Source organism: Staurois parvus, unplaced genomic scaffold (genome assembly GCF_062004578.1).
Source record: "Staurois parvus isolate SC_StPar_1 unplaced genomic scaffold, SC_StPar_1.0 ptg000636l, whole genome shotgun sequence".
NCBI lineage: Eukaryota > Metazoa > Chordata > Amphibia > Anura > Ranidae > Staurois > Staurois parvus.
Genome location: NW_028318432.1, coordinates 11,533,514 through 11,550,933, shown reverse-complemented (window position 1 = coordinate 11,550,933; position 17,420 = coordinate 11,533,514). Strand labels below are relative to the sequence as shown.

General features: G+C 41.7%; 1 protein-coding gene across 4 annotated transcripts in view; it reads left to right on the top strand.

The window, feature by feature from the left end:
• Positions 1-17,420, top strand: part of MPP7 (MAGUK p55 scaffold protein 7) — a 525,083-nt gene that overhangs the window by 108,145 nt on the left and 399,518 nt on the right. Inside the window, exon 1 of one of the 4 annotated variants that reach the window (XM_089693826.1) lies at positions 11,328-11,459. The exons of the other annotated variants lie outside the window; for them this stretch is intronic. The gene's annotated coding sequence lies outside the window, so the exon portion shown is untranslated. Of the gene's footprint in view, positions 1-11,327; positions 11,460-17,420 lie in introns of those variants that run through there. 4 annotated transcript variants of the gene reach the window in all.

Genomic DNA, 17,420 nt, shown 5'->3' with positions numbered 1-17,420 from the left:
GCTCTCTCAATTCCTCCCAAAATGTCTGAGATAGTTAATTATTTACTATTTTCAGTGCATTCTGGGCATTTGGGAGGTTATCTTTTAAACGCAAACACACATAAACGCAGCTAATGGCCGTATGCAAATGCAGCTAAACTGACGTTTTTTAATTTACGTTTTCCACAAGTCAGTTTCCATCGTTCAGAAGAGTTTTCCAAACGCCCCGTGTACATGAGCCCTTAGGAGGAGGAAAATTTACTTGGGGTTGTTTATTGGGGGTAAGATATGTTACTAGAAATATGCAGCTAAATTAAAAAAAAATTTTGGGCCAATTTTCTTAAAACTAAAATCAGGAGATATCCATTACCATTTACCACTAAAAGCCTAATTTGTCCTGAGAAAACACAAGGTATAGTCTACTTGGATACACAAAGTAGTTATGAAGATATGTAGAGTTTTCCTTACACGTGGCAAAGTTGCAAATTTGAAATTTTGTGTAATTTTTTTCCCACAAATAGAGATTTCTTTTGGTGGTATTTGATCACCTCTAGGTTTTTTTTATTTTTTGCGGTATAAACAAAAAAAGACCAAAAATTTGGGAATTTTTTTTTTTTTACTTTTTGCTAGAAAACATATCCAATAAAAGATTTTAAAAAACCAAATAGCTTCTTAAATTTAGGCCAATATGTTTTCTGCTACATATATTTTGTAAACAAAATCCCAATAACCATATATTGTTTTTTTTGGGGTTTTTTTCTATGATTTTGGGCCAGTTTTCTTAAAAATAAATTCAGTCGATATCCATTACCATTTATCACTAACAGAAAGCCTAATTTGTCCTGAGAAAACAAAGGTATAGTCTACTTGGATACAGAAAGTAGTTGTGATGATATATAGGGTTTTACTTACACTTGGCAAACTTCCAAATCTGTGTTGAGACATTAACATTTGTCTTCCCCTCAGTCACTAAGTGGTTAAACAACGCTGGAGCAGATACATTAAGTGTTCGGCTTGCTTTATAGGTCAGCAGGATTAAACCGCATTGGAGCATCTATGGTATGTTAGGCATGTGGCTTGCCTTACTGATTTCCAGAGCGGAGACAGGCTCTTGAGCTTCAGCACCCGGCTGGTGCATAGGAGGTGGAAGAGTCTGCAGGTTGCTTTTGTGATGGGACGATGGAATCAGGAATATTGAACATCTGGATTTGGCTTGTTGAGTATTTTGGAACTTTGTGCCACAAAACACTCAAGTTTGAAAAGTGGAATTAGAGCAAGACCACATTTTCTGAGTCTGCAGTTTTTTGTGTGGTCATTGCATTACCTCTGAACATGTCTGACTTTTGTGTGCTGAATAAAGGTGTCCTTCAATGTCTGACACATGAGAGCGTCTATGAATTGGTCTGTGAATTTTAGTGAAAGGGTTTGCTGTTTTACCTGTAGAGTCATCCATTCACCCTTTGAACCTTGGACCTTATCAGATCTGTGTAATCCACTGCAGCCAAATTTCACCAAGCCCCTCACATGTGAGATAGGTTTACAGTTTGTGTTGTATAGTTTCTTCTCTCTGCTTCTTTTATTTAGGTTTGAACATGACTGGAAGCTGTAAGACACATCTTGACACCTTGATATATTATGTGTTCATTATTTAAGAGAGAGCAGTGGTCCTGAGCTGGGTGTGTCTGGGAACCAGGGGCGGACTGACCATTTGGAAACTCGGGCACTGCCCGAGGGCCCGGGGTCAGTAGGGGGCCCCACGAGATGCCCCTGGTACCTTTTTCATATGCTTTTTTGAGTTTGGGCAAGGACACAGGGGCCCCATGATCCCCTATTGCCCGGGGGCCCCATGAGTTGACAGTCCGCCCCTGCTGGGAACACATTTTTTGTACTACAAACAGAAGAGCCAAAGGGGGTTCTAAATCATCAGATTACTGACAAAAGGAACGGTGGTTGGACTGATAATGTACAGCCAGGGCTTTTTCTTTCAATGCCATGAGTTACAACACAACGAGAAGCCAGACCACCCATTCTGAGGCAAACGGCTGGGCCAGCCAGTTGCAGGGAAGAGAAGCCAGGCAAGCAGATGGGAAGTAAACAGCAGGGCCAAACAATGGATGGAGAGCAGGTGCTGTGCGGAGAGAGCTGTCGCCATTACTACCACTATAAGCGCACAGTTCACGAAGATAGGAAATGCCGTACTGTACTCCTTTTTTAATATATTCTTTATTCAGATGGATGGATCTCTCAGGAAATCAACTAAAAGGGCAAAGTATACTATACTTGTATATTCTGACCCTCCCAGAAATGTCATTTACAACTTGTGTGATTGGCTTACTGATTTTCCCAGAAGTCTGCACTAAGATGCACATCAGATTTTGAATATCGCCTGCAACAAACATTTCAGCTTTGGTGAGATACTCATGTCTAAAGGGAACCAGACCCTGCCACTTTCCTGCGAGTGCAGCAGCTGATCACTAATGGAAAAAAAATCACTCCCATTCACATGAAAACAGACAAACAGCTCTTTCTTCTGAATAACAAAAGGTAGGAATCTGCAACAGTTTAATAAAAACCTTGCAATGTACATAGATCACCCAGAGGGGAATGTTTTTTTTTTTTTCTCAACAAAACTGGTGTAGCTCTTTAACATCGGAAACTGGGGCTTAAAATTTACTTTTTATAAAATTGATTACAGGTGACCCCATTGGTCTCTTCTACCATAAATGCTTCCCCCACCTGTCAGCTGTAATGTGAAAAGAACCGTGCATGTACAGCTCAGTGTACATTAACAGCATCCAATCTGTGTCACGGTGTTGAGATTCCCTTGCACATGCACAGGAGTCACATCAGCCATTCAAGTGGCCGAAGAGGTGAAACACGTAAGGAAGACCGGACGAGAATGGAAGCACCGGGGTCCCATAGGATTGGTGACAGCGCAGTGCTGTGGGGCACATCATGACAGGATGTATGGAAAGGAAACCTCCTGCTCTGCTATCCCTGAGGAAGTCATATGATTTGTGACGCAACGTGTCGGGCGGAAGCGTGGTGACGTCATTTCCAGTTGGACAGCAGCCTTCATCTTGGTACACCTATTCATATACTGTTTACTATTCATATCTGTGTGAGTCTGTGGACCTGTTTTTTTTTATTTGAGTAGTATTTTTTCTGATTTTAATTCATTTAATTTAAATATACTACACTATGGGAAGCCTTTTGTGATTTATCACCTTGTGAATGGACCATCGGAGTCCTTTGAGTGATTGCCTCCATCCTTTGGAGTCCTTTAGGGGATTGCAGATGAGAAGACATCCAGGATAGCTGCTTTGAAATGTATTGATCACAAATGCTTGAGGCCTTTATAGCTTATAGGTCGTCTTTGGAGGTGAGTGTGCATGCTAGCAGGTGGAGGAGCACTGGTGGTCACCGGCTGATTTATTGAAGAGTGTCTTTTGCACAATAGACTTTATTAGGACTTATTTTTCACACAGTGATTTGTTTGCACTTTTATTTTCATGCCTTTGTCAAGCCAGATTCTCAGCCAAGTGTTTGATATTCTGATTCACATTGATTATCATTTATATTATTCACCAGTTAGCCTTTCCAATTTAGGAGAGGTGCTCTGTTGGGTGTTTATTTACGTTTGCTCATTATTTCTTTTGTATTTTATATTATTCAGATTTATAGTGATTTCTCACTGTATGTTATTTAATATGTGAATCGTCAGTTCATATTATTACATTGTGGGAAGTTGTTCAGCCGGGTGTTTATTCAAGATATATTGTTTTCTTTATCCTTTTATGTTTTTATTTCTTCATGCTTTCTGATTTTTTTTGGATATAAACATGTTTATTCACCTTAATGTCATGGTGATAGGTGCTCATCCGAGTGTTTATTGATTGGGTTTTTTAATTTCACTTTTTGATTTAGAATTGACGGTTAGCATGTTGGCTATTGTTTAACTATATATTGAGTAGCGCATCATCATTTTTCCTTTTATTATGACAGGATGGTCTGTCATGAAGTGCTAGTATGCGGTGCATAATAGTACATTAGGAAATAACCTGCAGGGGGTATAATTATAAAGAAAATTTTAAACAGTTTTTTATTGATTAAGACAATATGATTCAGTAGGAAAGAAGAACTTTTGAACATCTGAGAACAGCAAAGACTAAATATTGCCATCTGCATTACAAATCGCAAAACAGAAAAGTTTTGACTCTGATATCACTTTAAGGCCTTGTGAAAGAACAGAATCAGCAATCAGATTTCCATAGCCATAAACAGAGAGTGGAAACTGGCTGGATATGTCACATCTGTCACACAGCAGAAGTGCTGGCAGGCTCCCGCTAATTATAGGATCTGTGACACGGGCTGGAGATAGAGAGCTACAGATACAAGTCCAACTGGAAGCAGGCATGTAAGTGTAATCCTGGGGACACTGGGATTTATTTACCTCCAAAAACTGCTGTGACACATGGAAAGCAACCAGACTGATGACATGTGACAAGTGGAACTTGCTGCTCATCTCATATATTCATCGTCTTACCTAATGGATTTGGCTGTGAGGTTCACCACCGTAGCTGGGTCCGATACATATGTATTCTGTACATTGATCATATCTGTCCTTTAATACTCAGTTTGAATGATAACCAGAAAAACTCATGTGATTCAGTGTGTATCGTGTGTGTAGTATTTGGCTAATTTAACTTTTGTCCATCCTATTGTCATTGTGATCACAGGTAAGGTGTTGCTCACATTGTCACTGCTGGTCCTAATTACTGAAGCAAGACTGTGACTATCATTCACCCATGATTCCCCAGTTAATCCGATATATCCAGTGCCGAGGCATTAGTCATGTGATTGTGTTGAAAGAATGCATTTTTTAAAACTTTTTTTAATAAGAATAGGGTATGCTATTTTGCGTTTTTTGTCCTTTTGGCTTAACCTGCAGGTTAAATATAAGTAAGGTAGTAAGCCATGTACATTATATGTCATAGCCAGGAATTATGAAATAAGGTCCATGTACATTAAAAGAAAAACACCCTTTTTAGGTATTTATAATGGCAAACACCTATTTTCTTCTATGTAGCCAGTCCTTGGATCCATTAACATTCCCCACCCTATGTTGTATTGCCAGTTCCCATTTGGGGCTGGAGATGCCTTTCGGCCCCATTCACCTCTGAGCGACACTCCCATTCCGCATTTTTTGTAGCACAGTTTTTGGAGTGGCACCATTCATTTGAATGGGTTTCCCTCTGCTCCAGAAATGCACCAAAGAAGCTTGTGTAGCAAGTTTTGGCACTGAGCAAAACGCATTTTGTGGCACGCGGTTTTGAGCTCCTGCTACCCTCGTTTGGGATGCCATTAAGAAATAGTGGTACTGCGAGTGTGTTGCACAGTTAAGTATGTTTTTCTCATGTTTGTGGAAATGCACGTAGAAACATATTTCTGCTACACCAAGATGTGATATATCCTATAGCCTGAACAATTGTCTGCAGTCACATAAAAGTAGCAACAGAAAAGCAGCCAGCACAGTATCGCAGGTATCACTACATAAAACATATAAAGCAATAAAAAGCGCCATACTTTTTCTGTTTTAATTGTCTGCAGTCGCTAATTGAGAAAAATATTTCAACATATCCATTCAGCAGAAATCAATTACACAGTTGCCTTCTTCTAGAGCAAGGACAGCCACATTCTACCGAATATTTGGCCAGTTCCTGCTGAACCAGATGAATTTCCATCAGTGTATGGCCAGCTTTAGTATAGCCAAAACGTGGATGGAATGGTTAGAACCTGTCAAGTCTGTATTGCTCTCTGTACCTCCTCCTAGGTTACATACATGTTTGGAGATTACATTTCTTTTCCTCCAGATGTAAAGAGTGCCCCCTTGTCCTCTGTGATGACCTCAGGGTGAATAACTCTACACCGAGTTCACTATATGAACCACTGATGTATTTATACATGTTGATCATATCCCCCCTTATGTATTATACATGGAGATCATATCTCCCCTTATGTATTATACATGGAGATCATATCCCCCCTTATGTATTATACATGGAGATCATATCCCCCCTTATGTATTATACATGTTGATCATATCCCCCCCTTATGTATTATACATGGAGATCATATCCCCCTTATGTATTATACATGGAGATCATATCCCCCCTTATGTATTATACATGGAGATCATATCTCCCCTTATGTATTATACATGGAGATCATATCCCCCCTTATGTATTATACATGGAGATCATATCCCCCCTTATGTATTATACATGGAGATCATATCCCCCCTTATGTATTATACATGTTGATCATATCCCCCCTTATGTATTATACATGTTGATCATATCCCCCCTTATGTATTATACATGTTGATCATATCCCCCCTTATGTATTATACATGTTGATCATATCCCCCCCCCTTATGTATTATACATGTTGATCATATCCCCCCCTTATGTATTATACATGTTGATCATATCCCCCCCTCATGTATTATACATGTTGATCATATCCCCCCTTATGTATTATACATGTTGATCATATCCCCCCTTAATCTCCTTTTCTCAAGAGAGAATAAATTCAGTTCCTCTAATATTTCTTCATAGCTGAGCTCCTCCATGCCTCTTATCAGTTTGGTTGCCCTTCTCTGGTAGATTTATCCTCTATATTTGTCCTGGTGACCATTACCTACGAGATTTTTTTGAGTTGTCACCAGAACACGAGGTTGGGAGAAATCTTCTATTGGAGACCATTGTTCCAATGACAGCTGTGTAAAATAAGTTTTTTCCGATTTTTCCTTTTGTGCCTCTAGAACAGGAAATGAAGGGGAATCTCACCGACAGGACACACAAAGCATACAATGAACTGACTAAGGATTTAAACCTTCCTGTCCAAAAAAAAAAAAAACCCAAAAAACTTTTTGACACATGGTTCCCTTTTCATCTTCGGTTGTGGGTCATATTATTTGTTTTTTTAATGAGGATGGGAGTAGGATGGGATCTGGGAATTCTGGTTTTGATATTAATAGCAGGAGTTCTGAGAGTTAGTCCTCATGCACACTTGATGTTTTTCCAGATGCTGTTTTTTTGGCTTTTGATGTTTTTTTTTCTACAGGCAGTAAACCCACCTACATGTTATTCTATGTGTCCATGTACATGGGTCGAAAATTGACCAATTTTTCGTCCGAAAATCAGACCTAAGAATAATCGGCCGATTTTCGCTCTGTTAGTGGGTCAATGGCACGGGCCAATTTTCTTGGTTCCTCCCCTTTTCGGTGATCGGGCATGTTGGAAAATTTGTGAAAAATGATCGATTTTCGACTCAATAATGGTCAAATCGTACGATCGATTTTCCGAAAAGAATATGCGCATGAGCCGTGACCTGGAAGGAACAGAAGTTTTGCATGTTATATGGGGTGAACTTTATGACTTGGTCAGCTGATTTTCAGAATCAATGATGGCACCTTCGGATTACCGAGCGAATAACATTTCTGATTTTCAGACGAAAAATCGTTTGGAATTCGAACCATGTATGGCCTGCATTAGACTGTAATCTGCATTTTTTGGCTGGAAAAAAACCCAGGACTAGTGGGTTTCTAGAGGAGTTCTTTTAGTTGTAAAAACGCTCTAATGCTAAAGAACGCGGTAAAATGCCACAAACCGGTGTTTTTGGACTTTTTTTTACCAAAAAACAATTTTTTTTTGGTCAAAAAAATGCAAACGTGGGAAAACACAGCTAAACACTAATACAAAAATGCAAAAAAAAGCTGAGAAACCTCATGTTTTTAACGTGACTTTACATAGCTAACCTTCCCAGCGTTATCAAAATGTCCCGTGTGCATGAGGACTTACATGAAGCTTGTGTGATATTGAGGTCACCAATAGCTATGCGAGGCCAGAATGTGCTTCTGTTGGCTTTAATAGGTTTTCGTGTTTGTAATCTAGACAATTGCTGTTATTCAGTCATTTCAGACACTGATTGTTGCTGACTCTGGCTCACAAATAGCTTCAGACAGAGAATTGTAATAGTTGGTGTAATTGCATGTCTTGTTAACTAGCACAGCAGACCTATAATTACAGCCGGTGTTCAGGATGTATATGAGATGTCTGTGGTGGGCACGGATCTGTCCAATAACGGCTCGATTTAATGTTGTGAATGATTATACATTTCTTCAGCCCATCTAGTCTTTTATTGCAAACAGTGCTTGTGCAGCTTGTCCTTTTCTAAATGATAAGATTGCATAGTTTTCCAGTGAGAGAGCTGTAATTGTGCCGATACAAGAATTCCTCTTCAAATTATAACGTCCTTCTACCATGTGATCTCCGCATTCTGCTTCCTCTGCTGACAAACTTGTTTGACCTCCATCTGCATTAAAGCTGAACTCCAGGCAAACAGCAGAATACATAATTGAATTACATATGGGACCTGCTAAAGCAGCGGTTCTCAACCTGGGGGTTGCGACCCCTTTGGGGGGAGGCACGACCCTTTCTCAGGGGTCGCCTAAGACCATTGGAAAACACATTTCCGATGGTCTTAGGAATCGAGACACTGCTCCTCTATCCGTCTCCAGGCAGGTCCACCCACATGCAGATACACCCACATATGAGTACCCGGCGTGATGACATCATCGCGCCAACCCCATCACAAACAGCCCATACAAATACAGGTGTATATGACAGGGTTGGCGCCATAATGTACTTATGGGGACCCAGGGGCGGACTGAGCATTTGGTTGGCGCCATAATGTACTTAGGGGGCCCCGTGAGTTGTCAGTCCGTCCCTGTGTGGACCATTCACACGTGTAAAGAGCAGCTGCTGTGTAGAAAGCAGCTGCTGTGTTGAAAGCAGCTACTCTGTTAAAAGCAGCTACTGTGTTGAAGGCAGCAGTATTGGAGGTAAAACGACACTTCATGAATTATAATTACTGGGTAAATGTAAAATCATGAAAATACATCCTGCATATCAGATATTTACATTACGATTCATAATAGTAGCAAGATTCAGTTATGAAGTAGCAACGAAAATAATTTTATGGTTGGGGGGGTCACCACAACATGAGGAACTGTATTAAAGGGTCGCGGCATTAGGAAGGTTGAGAACCACTGTGCTAAAGGATGTGTAATTCTGTCCTGAGATTTACACAGCTCCGCCAGGTAGGTGACCTGACTTTTTTCTCTTCAGCATTTAAAGTGTTATTTCACCTTTTTAGAGGAAAAATTAAAAGGTGAACTAATACTGTACACCGCAGTCAGACGCACCCCCCCTGCTTTGTGTAAGTGCCTGAATTTGATATCTGTCACTTGCATTCCTCTGTACAGCAGAGCTCAGACTGGGAAAGGGTGCAGCAGAATATGGAGGTAATCCGTTACTCTTCAGTGATCATTTGCTTATAAGGGGCATGCTGATTGGAGGATAGTAGCAGAGAAATGAGCTCATCAATGTGCTGCTTCTGTTTTCACTGTCCACTGGGGTGGGGAGAATATTTAACAGTGCTACTAAACTAGAGCAAAGAAAAATAGGATCAGACGGGATTATGTCATGTAGATCTCAGGAATAGATAGAAATAAAAATTGGCTGGTAACATGCCCCAGTATGTGCATTTCTTTTGCATTTTTAGTTGTTTGCTTGGAGTGCAGCTTTAAGTTGGTTGTAACGGAAGAAGGTTTTTTTTTTTCTTTTAACCTTCAGGCTCCATGCATGCGGGGCATTTTGAGAACGCTGGTGACGTTAGCTGTGTAAACTCACGTTAAACACATGAGTATTTCAGCTTTTTTTTTTCAGCGTTTTTGCATTCGTGTTTAGCAGCGTTTTGCCATGATTAGCGGTGTTTTCCTGCATTTTTCCACGTTTGCTTTTTTTTTTTATATAAAAAATGTTTTTTTTTTTGGGTCAAAAAAAGTCCAAAAACGCAGGTTTTGTGGTGGTTTACCGCGTTTTGCCACGTTTTCAGTGTTCAAGCATTTTTACAGCTAAAAAACTCCTCTAGAAACCCACTTGTCCTGGGTTTTTTTCCTGCCAAAAAACATCCCTGCCAAAAAATTGATTATAGTCTATGGACACATAGGATAACATGCAGGGGGGTTTACTGGCTGTAGAAAAAATGTCAAAAGCCAAAAACAGCCGTTGTAAAAACATACAGTGTGCATGATGACTAATGCATTCTCTGCATAAAGGTAGAAATAACTTTTCATGTTCAGCGCCCCCCCCCCCCCCCCAACACTCACCTGATCTGAGTCTCTCTCTCTTTTTCTCTCTCTCTCTCCCTCTCCCTATCTCCTCTCTCTCTCCCTCTCTCCCTCCTCTCTCTCCTCTCTCCCTCCTCTCTCTTCTCTCCCTCCTCTCTCTTCTCTCCCTCCTCTCTCTTCTCTCCCTCCTCTCTCTTCTCTCCCTCCTCTTCTCTCCCTCCTCTCTCTCTTGCCCTCTTCTCTCTCTCTCTCTCCTCTCTCCCTCTTCTCTCTCTCTCTCCCTCTTCTCTCTCTCTTGCCCTCTTCTCTCTCCCCCTCTCTTCTCTCTCTCCCTCTCTTCTCCCCCCCCTCTTCTCTCTCCTCTCTCTCTTCTCTCTCCTCTCTCTTCTCTCCCTCCTCTCTCTCCTCTCTTCTCTCTCTCCTCTCTCTCCTCTCTTCTCTCTCTCCTCTCTCTCTCCCCCTCTTCTCTCTCTCCCCCTCTTCTCTCGCTGTCTCTCTCCTCTCACAGGCTGTGAGACAGCAGTGGGAGCTGTTGGCTCCCTCCGCTGTCAGTCAAATCTTGTGTGGAGGAGGTGGAGCCAAGCCACACTGTGTGTTTCCAATGGACACACATAGCCATGTTCGGGAGTGGGCCCACATGTCTGCCCCCATAGCAAGCGGTTTGCTCTGGGACACTCAGAAAGGAGCAGGAGCCAAGAGCGCTGGTGGGGGACCCTAGAAGAGGAAGTTCGGGGACGCTCTGTGCAAAACCATTGCATAGAGCAGGTAAGTTTGTTATTTTAATTAAGAAAAAAAAAGCTTTACAATCATTTTAAGGAAACACGGTTGCACAGTAGTGGGTGTATAGTACCTGCACATCTCATCAAATTGTATATTTATATCCAGCTGAGGATGTAGCAGCCTTACTATTAGCAGCAGGAAGTATTGTAGATTGTTGTATTTGAAATGAATACATGAAAAGGAACATTGCTGTCATTATATGCGGTCAATATTTTTGACCATCTCATGCTGATTCTCTTTGAACAGTTCTCCCCGGAGCTGTATCAGACATACAGTATCATGACGATATTGCCGTGAATATAGTTCTGATAGCTCGGTGATATCAGGAAGGGGTGTAATGTCCTGCGGATTGCTGGTGGCGGCTGTCTGCCTTGTTTCCAAGGGCTTCCAGCAAGCATCTCTGTTGTTTCTTGGCTCCTGTGTTCATCAGCCGAACCTTGCTGCCGGAGGCTTTATCATCTCTCCGATCCCCTCTGCAAGGTGCTTCTACGTTTTATAGTTTGTGAGTACGCCGGTCTTTTTTCTCTATTTTTCCTCCCTCCTGTTTGGCCTCCAGTTTTAGCTGCTTGTTGCCTGGTTTAGTTCCATTTCCCCTCCAGGTACCAGGCATCCTCATTTTACTTTGTTTTCTCTTCTCGGATTTATTTCACTGTTGCCATTGTGTGCTTCAATCAGGGCTGACCCTGTACTGTTCCTGTATTAACTTTGTGTATCACATTGTTACTTTGTATTATTTTTTCCATACCTATATATGCACTCTGCCAAAGGCCGTTACAAGCAAATCCCTGAAAGCAGTGGCGTATCAGTAGCCATAGCAGCCCATGCTACAGGGCTGGAAGTGAAAGGGGGCCCCATTATGGGTGTTACTGAGGCAAGTAAAACTTTAAAAAAATCTGCGTGCGTGTAAAGAAAAGGCCAATCCAGCACAGTGTAATTGAGGATTGCAGAGGTTGCTGTTGGTATTGACCCTGTACCTCCTGTGACATTCCCTATAAAGAATGTACTTTATAATTGTCGTAAATCACAGATTCCTTTTGCAGGCTGTACAGTACGAAGCATTTGGTTAGCTGTCTTTAATTTTTTTTTACAAATTTCAGCCAGTTCCTATGGTATCGTCTGATATTTGAGCTGAAGGTTCTCATTGGGACGATTTGGCTTATCAAAAGTCGATTATTCAGTTGACTCTTGTCGAAGTAGTGGAAAATTGTCCGCTGAGCAGTGACTGCATCCAATGAATTGCATACACTGCTTGGGAAGGCTGACAATTGCAATTGCTGGCTTCCAGATTACAGTAGCCAGCAAGGGAGATACTTCCATCCATCCTGTTTAGTGTGGATGGAGTAATCTGTTAGGTTTCTTTCAGTAACCCCAGAGCTTCTGGTCATCCTGGCCAGCACTGAAATTAACCCTGTATGCCTAACACAGTCTTTCTCAGACTGTAAAAATCTCAGTGTCCCCTTAGCTACAAAACAGACAGCTGTAGTCTATAACCCTACTAAAAAGCTTTTTTAAATCCAGTTTTTTCATTTGTATTAGGGTTTGGGAAGCGCTAAGCATTATGTCATAATATAAAATAATGATATGGTCATTATTGTAACTATAACTATAATTTTTTTACTACTAGCTTGCCTCTTTCATTGCTTGCTTGCTGTGGCAATGGGTGGTCTTAGGATTTACACTGAGGCTCTGAGATCCTGAAAAAGACTGGGGAGCTACAGACACCCTTTTGAATTTCTTTAGGACATTGCAGCAAAAGTGTTGGCACTTGTGCCTGATTCACGTACCTGTCACAGACAGGAACATAAATCTGTAGGTGCCTGCACTGACATTAGAGTGTCCACACTGACATTCATCCCTCCCGCTCAGTCATCTAGTCATCTGCATCCATCACACTGAAAGGTGTCTGGCTGAATAGTTTTGCACTAGAGATGGTTGGTGCCTGATGAAGAACTGAGAGACTTGTTCCTCTTCATGTCCACTTTCCTATTGATTGACAGCACACAGCAATGGGTGGATCAAGAGCCATTATTCAGTCCAGTTGTGGCTTTTGCATCTGCCCACTTATGTGCGCTGTCAATGAAAAGTAAGATGAACCTGATAGGGAACCTGTCTTGTCTGTCTCATAAATCTGTTCATTATATCATGTACCCTTCACCTCTGTCCATTACTAACTTTGCCCGTCTTCCCTGTCAATTTCCATTTCTGCCCATCACTTCCATCTGTCACCATATCTGTCCACTAACGTGGAATTCCAGTAAAATTCTAAGCCTAAGCCTACTTCCACCCTCATTCTAAGACTATTCTTTCTACATTGAAAAAGATGTCTATACTTAACTATTTTTAAGCTTCTCTGGTCCGGCCACTTGATCAGGTGCCAACACCAGCTTCAGTGTAAAGGAGGGACATCTAGCAATGGATGCTCCATAGTAAGCCTATGAGTGACATCATTGAACAGGCTCTGCAGCTCTACAGTATTTGTAACTGCTGACTTTTAATTTTTTTTGTCAGGTTGAAGAATCTCTTTAGGGACAGCTTACTGACTGGAATGGTCCCAGCTCCTTAACAAAGGCCAAAGATATATACCTTGAAACTACAGGGCAGTTAGCCTGACATCAATAGTATGTAAACTATTGGAAGGGATGATAATGGAAAATATCCAAGAATGTGCTGATAAAAACCGTACCATTAGTAGTAACCAGTATGGATTTATGAAGGATTACTATTGTCAGACCAACCTGTTCACATTTTATGAGGAAGTGAGTTGTAATCTGGATAGGCCTGTGGACATGCTATATCTGGATTTTGCCAACACATTTGATACAGTACGCCATAAACAATTAATTTACACATTGAGGTCTAGTGGCAATGACAGTAGTGTATGTACCCAATTATAAAACTGGTTATAGGAGCACGTCTAAAGGGTGGTGATGAATAGCGTATCTTCTGAATGGTCTGGAGTTGTAAGTGGGGTACCCCAAGCCTCTGTCCTAGGACCATTTCTGTTTAACGTGTTCATAAATGCCATAGAGGTTGTAATAAATAGTCCAATCTCCGTTTTCGCTGTTGATACAAAGCTAAGCAGGATAATAACTTCACAACAGGCTATTGTGACTTTACAAGAAAACCTCAATAAAATAGAGGGTGGGCGGCAACTACATGGCAAATGAGGTTCTGTGTAAGAAAATGTAATGCACTTGGGGGCTATAAATACAATTGTAAGTTACATGCTAGGGGGAGAGCCTCTGGGGAAATCAAGGACGGGTAATGATCTGGGGGTTCCTAGTAGATGACAGACTCAGCAATGGCATGCAATGCCAAGCTGCAGCAAGCAGGGCCAGCAGACTATTAGCATACATTAGAAAGCGTATATATTCAAGATAAAACCACAATTCTACTTCTTTACCAAACTCTAGTTTAGTCACATTTTGAGTATGCTGTTTGGTTCAGGTCTTCTGTCCTCAGGAGGGATGTGCTGGAACTGAATGGAGTCCAGAGAAGGGCAACAAAGCTAGTAGGGGGGCTGAAGGACCTCAGTTATGAGGAAGAGCTACACACATTAATCTTATTTCCTTTGGGGAAGAGACATTTGAGAAGAGACATGATTGCACTGTGTAAATGTCTAAATGGTGATTCTAGCCAAGGGAGAAAACTGTTCTGTCTCAGGAAGCTTCAGAAGACATGTGGCAACCTAATGAAGCTGAATGAGAAACGGATTAACCTTAGACTGCGTAGGGCGTTCTTTTATAGGTAGAGTGGTAAGAATGAGCAACTCCCTTCCGCAATTGGTGGTGTCAGCCAGAAGTGTTGATAATTTCCAAAATATTTTTGATTGGGCATCTTAGTGAACACAATATAGAGGGATATGAGAAGTGGTAGAGACATAATACATGCCCACAGCTACACAGGTTGGACTGGTGTCTTTATTCATCCTTACCAGTTATGTAACTATGCACTAACTTCAAATATCCTGGCCACCCTTCTGGACCCCGCTGCACATAGTGGCCTTGACGTTTCATGCTGCCGATGTAGCAGTCTGTGCACCATACACTGCAATATACATCTCTGGAGTATCCATCATTATGCTATTTATTATTATTATTCAGGATTTATATAGCGCCAACAGTTTGCTCAGCGCTGTACATTATAATGGAAGACAGTACAGTAACAATACGATTCAATACACGAGGGGTTCGAGGGCCCTGCTCCTTGGAGCTTACAATCTAGGAGGGAGGGGATAGTGGTACAGGAGGAAATAGCTGTGGGGGATGGAGTGGTAGGAAGAGTGGAGGAGATCGGCAATTAGCTGAGGGCGGGGTAGGCTTCCCTGAAGAGATGGGTTTTCAGGGTGCGCCTAAAGGTGAGGAGAGTAGGTGATAGTCTGATGGATTGTGGTAGGGAGTTCCAGAGGATTGGAGAAGTCCTGGAGACGGGCATGGGAGGAGGAGACCAAGGAACTAGAGAGTAGGAGGTCTTGTGAGGAGCGGAGAGTACATTTTGGGTGGTATTTGGATACCAGATCAGTGATGTAGTTTGGAGCAGTATTATGAACAGCTTTGTACGTCAATGTTAGCATTTTGAATTGTATTCGTTGGGCAATCAGAAGCCAGTGGAGGGATTGGCAGAGGGGGGTGGCAAATACGGAGCGGTTAGTAAGGTGGATGAGTCTGGCCGCAGCATTCAGGATAGACTGAAGCGGGTATAGCCTGCGGTGGGATAAGCTGATGAGGAGGGGGTTACAAAAATCAGGTTGTGATATAATAAGGGGCTCTTGATATCAAGCGCTAATTGGCCAATGCAGCAACATGACCATGCTGACCATTGTGAAGTGCAGCTAAGGCTTTATCTTCTAATAAGGTTTCTCAGAAACTCTTCTCACTGGTCAGCACAGTCATGTGGTTGAGCTTACCAATGAGCACTTGCCATTGCAAACATTATGATGGATACTGTGTACTGCAGTGTATCATGTATGGAACACTAGATCAGCAGCATGAGGCGTCACAACTACTATGTGGAGCCTTGGAGGGGTGGCCAGGATATTTGGCATTCGTTCACATTTTCTTTTTTTTTGCAAAAAAGGTGCAATTACGCTTTAAGGTCCCATCCTCGGTTGTGAAGGAGCAGTGTTGGATGAGTTTCTATAATGCAGCGACCTTTGAAATTACAGTCATTAAATAAGAGTCAGCTTTGGATTTACAGATGAGGACACACTTTTGCTAAGTTTGGCTAAGTTTCCATAGCTGTTAATCACTGGCCTTGTGTCTCGTTATCTTTGCCGCATGTCTTATTTCAGTGCTACACTATCACAAGGGAGAGGTGGAGGAGGCTGCACAAAGGCAGAGCAGTCTTAGGAGACAAGTGATTAAAGGGATGAACATTGTGCATCTGTATTCCACACATCCTTCATGGAGACATCTTGATTGTTGTGTGAGTATGAGAAAACATTGGGATTATATTAATACTGCATCTCTCCTACAACGATGCATTTCTTGAGGGAGGAAAAAGAAAGAAACTTTAAGAATTACGGGCAAAATTATTATTTTCCCATGCAGTGGGGCTGTGCCCACACCACATGGGTTAAATGCTTGTTTTTGTCTAGGGACTCAGAAAGCAAAGATATACAGTCAGGTCCATAAATATTGGGACATTGACACAATTCTAACATTTTTGGCTCTATACACCACCACAATGGATTTGAAAGGAAACGAACAAGATGTGCTTTAACTGCAGACTGTCAGCTTTAATTTGAGGGTATTTACATCCAAATCAGGTGAACGGTGTAGGAATTACAACAGTAATATGTGCCTCCCACTTCTTAAGGGACCAAAAGTAATGGGACAGAATAATAATCATAAATCAAACTTTCACTTTTAATACTTGGTTGCAAATCCTTTGCAGTCAATTACAGCCTGAAGTCTGGAATGCATAGACATCACCAGATGCTGGGTTTCATCCCTGGCGATGCTCTGCCAGGCCACTACTGCAACTGTCCTCAGTTCCTGCTTGTTCTTGGGGCATTTTCCCTTCAGTTTTGTCTTCAGCAAGTGAAATGCATGCTCAATCGGATTCAGGTCAGGTGATTGACTTGGCCATTGCATAACATTCCACTTCTTTCCCTTAAAAAACACTTTGGTTGCTTTTGCAGTATGCTTTGGGTCATTGTCCATCTGCACTGTGAAGCGGCGTCCAATGAGTTCTGAAGCATTTGGCTGAATATGAGCAGATAATATTGCCCGAAACACTTCAGAATTCATCCTGCTGCTTTTGTCAGCAGTCACATCATCAATAAATACAAGAGAACCAGTTCCATTGGCAGCCATACATGCCCACGCATGACACTACCACCACCATGCTTCACTGATGAGGTGGTATTCTTAGGATCATGAGCAGTTCCTTTCCTTCTCCATACTCTTCTCTTCCCATCACTCTGGTACAAGTTGATCTTGGTCTCATCTGTCCATAGGAT